Here is a 6,000-nt window from a genome sequence, read left to right on the forward strand (position 1 = left end):
CCAGCCCTGCGGAAAGCTGGGGCTCTCGGGTCACGGCTTATCCCATGCTGACTGCAAGACGTCCTGCAGCCACACCAGCCCCTTCCCTGCAGAGCACTTGTCATCACACTCCAGTACAGCCCTGCCCCCCCCACCGCCAGGCCAGCAGAAACCAGGTTGGTCTTGGGAGCCCTGTTCTGAGCAGCTCTCAGCCTGTGCCCAATTCAGGCAACCTGGGGTAATGAAGAAGCCAAGGCGGGGAATGGGAACTGGGGACTAGAGTGCTTGCAGCTGAGCCTTCAAGGGGGCAGATGAGAGCCACAGGCCAGGGGGTCCTCTATGTCAGCACTCACTTCCCCAAGGACCTGGGGCTGATGGCTCTTCATGCCCATATCAGGTGTTTCTAGAACAATCTGAGGGTGCTATGGGCTGAACTGTCTCCCAAATCCACATGTTGGGGTCCTAACCCCTTCAGGATGTGACTGTGTGTGGAGACAGCTTTTAAGAAGATGACTGCAGTAATGAGCCCATATGAGTGGCCCTAGTCCCACAGGACTGGCATCCTCATAAGAGGAGATGAGGACACAGACATGCACCAAGGGACAGCTATGCGAGGACACGGGGAAAGGGTGTCTGCACGCCAGGTGGTACCAGAAGGACCTGCCCCATCCCAGCCTGCAAGGACACAGGAGTGAGCATGCTCTCTGCCTCTGTGTCTGCTGTCTGTGGTGTTTGTTCCATGGCCGAGGGGACTGACATGGGTACAGGCCCATCTGCCCTGTCATCCTCACTCAGCTCAGGGGCCCGAGGGCAGGGAGGAGGGACAGAGACCACCCCACTCTGGGCCTGCCCACTGCCTCCCTCCTGTGCCAGTGGGTGAGGACCCTGGCGGGGATCCTCCCCAGGGCCTCAAGTCAGAATCACCTTGTGGATCCTTTAAAAACACCCCTTCCTGGACCCACCCCAAAGACATGGGGGCATGGGCACAGGGAGGGGTTCAGGCGCTGGCATTTCCAGCAGCTCCTTGATTGACCTAAGTGCATGGTCAGCAGAGAACTGTGGTTCAGAGCTGCCAGTCCTGCAGGGGAAACACTGACAGGTGTGCCAGTGCACCTGAGGAACCCAGGTCTTCATCTCACCCCTAATTCCCTCATATTTAAATTTAATTTCATAATTACAATCATGTTTGGAACAACCTGGAGTCTTTAAGGGGTATGTTTATGAAATCTAAGTAGAGATCAAATCTTTCTGATGAAAATGAAGCATCTGACCTGAGAGGTTCTGTAAGTGAAATACACACCAGACCTCACAGACTTGTTACAAAGAAGGAATGTAAAATATATCAATTTTCTTATATTGACTCCATGCTGAAATATTATTTTGGATATATTGAGTTAAATAAAATATGTTGCCTAAGTGAAATTCACCTGTTTCTATTTTTTAAATGTGACTAGTAGAAAAATTTACATGGCCCAGCAATGTCACTCCTGGGTGTGTACCCAAGAGAAGTGAAAACATACGTCCACACAAAAACATGCCTGTGAATGTTCATAGCAGCTTTATTCGCCATGATTGAAAGGTGGGTGGGAACATCCCGTGTCTGTCCATCGGCCAACGGTTAAGCCAGGTGTGGGCCTTCTGTGACAGAGCTCTATTCGCCGCTGCAGGGACAATGTCCTGACACACTCCACGACACAGAGGAGACATGAGACCTTGATCAGTTACCAAAGCCAGGCACGAAGACCACACGTTTGGCTCCCTATGTTCTGGGCACAGCTCCTAACCCGGATCTCCCATCCTAGCCCTGCTCACTGTGAAGGCTCACCAGCAGGTGAGAAGCCACAGGGACCCGAGCTTCTGTGCGTGTGCTCAGACCATGCACCCTGCCTCGGGGAGACTGGGCTCCTGGGCTCCTGGAAGAATAGGCTCACCTAGAAGAGTGCCTCCCCTTCTCTGCAGCCTGAGGTGCTTGGTTAGAAAGCACACTCTGTGCTGCCCTTGGGCCACCTCGAAGGCCCCACTGTGCAGTTTGGGGCCGTCTGTCCTGCAGCTACTGCAACCCAGACACACACCCCAAGGGCACAACCCAAGGCCTTGGGAGCTGTGTGGAGGTAGCAGAGTGCTCGTGTCCTGGTCACCTCCCACACAGCGTGGGCTAAGAAGCTGGAGGCAGACCAGCCCCCTGCCCTCAAGGGCACTCAGGCCTTCCTGGGACAGACGTGGCTCCAGAGGGACAGGAACTGGGGCCTGACTTCACTCTCCAACCCCATACAGCTGTTTGGGGTTTCCTGTGGGAATAGCCCCAGGACAAGGCTGCATTTGGGAACATCTCCTAGGGGTTCTGTGTCTAAGGGGTGGCATGCCTGAAGACAAGGATGACCCGCGTGTCAGAAATCGGACTGAAGTTCTTAAGTGACGTGCGTCCCCAAAAGTTTCTCAGTGCGTGTGCTCAGTCCTGGTCTATCACGCACTGGGCCAGTAGCCAGAGAACAGAGTTCCGGTTTCCTGCCGAAAAGGGGACGTTGCAGGGTCGTGGAGTTGGTCCCTGCTGGCTGGTCCCCATTCCATCAAGAGCACCCGAGGCTGCCTGGGGCCGCGGTGACTCGCTGCGGCCCGCATCGCCACCTGGCGGCCACCTGGGGTAGCGCTGGGCCCAGCCGTGTCCGGGTCCTTTCCCGTGGGAGGGCCTGTCACGCTGCCGCTGGGCCGCTTCTCTGCGAGGACAGGTGCGCTGAAACAAGCAAATCGCACGGCATTTCAGAAGCAAGGCTTCTCGGAGGTCCGGCCCACCAGGCGACAAGCCGCTGCGAGTCCTGCCGAAACTGGCCTGCTCGTGGCAGCAGTAAGGCGCCCAGCTTCCTCATGGCCCTCCCCGGCCCACACCACACCAAACGCGCCTTTCCCAAGGTGGACCAGGCTTGGTTCAGGTCAGTTTCGCGAGTTACAGTAAAACGGACAGGTTTCCAAGAACAGGTCAGCCGGAAGGAGAGCCCCACCACAGTCAGGGTACCTGACCGCTTCAGGCCCCGCGCTGCTGTGGCTATGCCCCACCCCCCACCCCTCCCACAGGTCACTGGGCTCATGTCGTCATCAGCGGCCAGGTTCCAATACTTGTGTGCATTGCTCAGTTCCCCGGTAAGTGGGAGTGGGACTCTGGGCTTCTTCAGTAAGCATGTTTAGCTTGCCGCAGTAAGCATGCGCATGGGAAGCCGCTGGCTGGCTCCAGGGCGGCTGCTGGGCCAGCCCCTCGGCGTCTGGCCCTCCGCAGCCATCCGTGCTGCCCTGGCTGTGGTCAGGGAGTTGACTTGTTTCTGCTGACGTCCCCGCTGAGTCGTTTGCGTGTCCCTCGTGGCTAATGAGGGTAAGAACACTGTGGTGCACAATCTGTATATCACCTTTACTGAAATATCTGTTCAAGTCTTTTGTCTACTTTTAATTGGGCTGTTTTCTAAGTTTTGAGAGTTTTGTTTATGTATTCTGGACACAAGTCCTCTGTCAGATCTGTGATTTGCAAATGTTCCCTTCAGTCTTTTCATTCTCTTAACGGGGACTATTACAAAGCAAAAGGTTTGACTTTAATGAAATCCAGTTTGTCTAATTTTTCTTTTATGGGTGGCATATGGTCATGTCTAAGAACACTTCATCTAATCCAAGGTCATGAAAATATTCTACTTTTCTTCTAAATGCTTTGTAGTTTTATGTTTTACTGTGCTTTGTGCTTCCCTGCCCTTTTCTCATCATCATCATGGGACCAATGGCTCCTGTAACCTCTGCAAGGATGGTCTTGGGCAAAGGAGGAGGTGGAGGAGGGAGGGTGCCTGGACAGGGAGTGGAGGAGTCATCTCAACAGGGAACCTTTTAACAGAAGCCTGGTGCCAGCAGGCCTAAGTAATGGAAGCAGCAGACAGTTCAGCAGGTGCTTAGCAGAATCCCTGGTGCTTTGGGAGCACTAACAGCTGGCTGTGACATTTTCTCCAAGAAGCCACTGGTGGGATAGTTTCTAAACAAGCTAGAGCACCTGCTCTGGGGGAGCCCCCACAGATGGGGGGCCAAGGCAGGGAAGCAGAGCCTCTAAGGATGCTTCGGCTCTGACGCCTGACTCTGGGCCTTGTGCTGCCCACGCTGTCAGCAACATCTCAGGCACCTTTCCAGTTTGGAACAACTGATTGGTTATTTGCACTTGCAGTGACAAAATGCACCTGAGCACCTTCATTATGGAAATGGTGCAGGGGCTCTGGCACCTGCCCTTTCTTTCCCAGGTAAAACTGGACCTTTGGCTAAACACAGTTTCACAGGCAGGCAGTATTGTACTGAGCCTGGGCAGACTCACTTTTCCGTGGTTTCCACATTTCCTGCAGATTCTTTTGCCTTTATTGTCTGAAAAAATGAGAAGAGACAAAACACTTTCACTCACGGTTTATTGATGCTAAGTCATTAAGTTGGTGGTGCCAGCCCCTGTGATGTGTCCTGACACCTTACACAGGTTGAGTTCCAGGAGTTTGCCTCTAGAAGAGTGTGACAGGTGTGTCCAATGCCTATAGATTCCCACAGCTCCAGAGAGAGGCACATGCCATAAATCTTCCCTCAGGCTCAGGCCAAATGCCACACAATCCAGGGCAAACACCTACAAAGTCCAGGCTGGGTCTTCAGTGCACAGATTGGCATCCACATCACTAAAGGACACAGTAAGTCAGAAAATGCACAACAAATGCAGGACCTGTGAGGCAGGAGCAGCAGATGGGGACCTTTGGGACAGGTCATACTGCAAGAGCACCAAACACCCACCCCACCCCCCACCTGTCACCAATGGAATCAGTTCCTCTAGGGCAAGGACACCAGTGGCAATCGTGATTCACTTGGCTACGTGTTGGACCTCTGTGCACCAGACATGCTGGTCCGGCCTGCCAAGGTGCTCTCCAGACCACAGTGAGCAAGGCGGGTAGGCACTTGAAAATGGCAGGTTATTAGCCCTCAGGAATTGGAGGCACTTTGTAATCACACAGAATTAAGAATTCTAGCAGACGACTTGTCCTTAAACACACACTTTACGCCAGTGTGTTCTCTCTGCATACAGCCCATTTCCTTTCCTGATGCTTTATCTGCACTTTCCCGCTTGATGAAATGGACATAAAGGCCAATCTCACCTAGGAAGGGACACCCACCAAGCCCCACTCGCTGGGGGCACAGCCTCAGGAAATCCCTGGGGTAGGTGGACTCAGCTGTGGACCGAGGACTCACCAGAAGCAGGCACTGGACCAGGACTCTGCTCTGGGGCACACACCGGTGGGGGCTAACCGTGGTCAGCCAGATGCAGCATCTACTATGGCACTCACTGTGGTCACTGCAGTAGGCCCCGTTAGGCTGGGAGGACACAGAGGTCATAGGCTGGCCCAAGCGGCCTGGAAACCATCCAGCAGAGCCAAGCAGGGCATGTCCCTGCACCCCTTGCCCTCACCTTGCGCCAAGGTACCCACTGTAAGAAGATGGTCCTGGGCGCACAGAACATCTGTGCCCTGTGACTGTTGGTCACGCAGCAGCTGCTCTGGCACTCTGAGTGGTCTGAGCAGGTGTGCCTGTCTGGCTGCCAGGACAAGGGGACCCAGTCCTTTCTGCCTGGCCCCCAGGACTCTCCCTCCAGGGGCAGAGGGAGCTCTGGCCACGTGTCACCTCTCTGCACCCTTCCACCCCTGCCCACCCAGTTGGGACACACCTTGAGCCAGGACATGCAGTGCAGGAAGACGGTCTGGGGAGAGCAAAACTTCTGTGGGTTCAGGCTGTTGGTGGCACAGCAGTGGCTCTGGCACTGATCGTGCTGTGTGCAGGCCTCTCCGATCCCCTGCAAAGTCAGGGCTCTGCTTACCTGCCCCCAGTGAGTCAACCAACCAGGTGCAGACCCAGCTTCTAGAAAACACTTCCAATTTAGGGACTCCCGACCCCTTCTCTCTCCCCACCACCCCTCAGACAGCTCACTTGACAAGTGTCGAATATTTACAGACTGTGGTGGGTCTGGAAGTCTGGGGG

This window comes from Manis javanica, chromosome 15, assembly GCF_040802235.1.
Source record: "Manis javanica isolate MJ-LG chromosome 15, MJ_LKY, whole genome shotgun sequence".
NCBI lineage: Eukaryota > Metazoa > Chordata > Mammalia > Pholidota > Manidae > Manis > Manis javanica.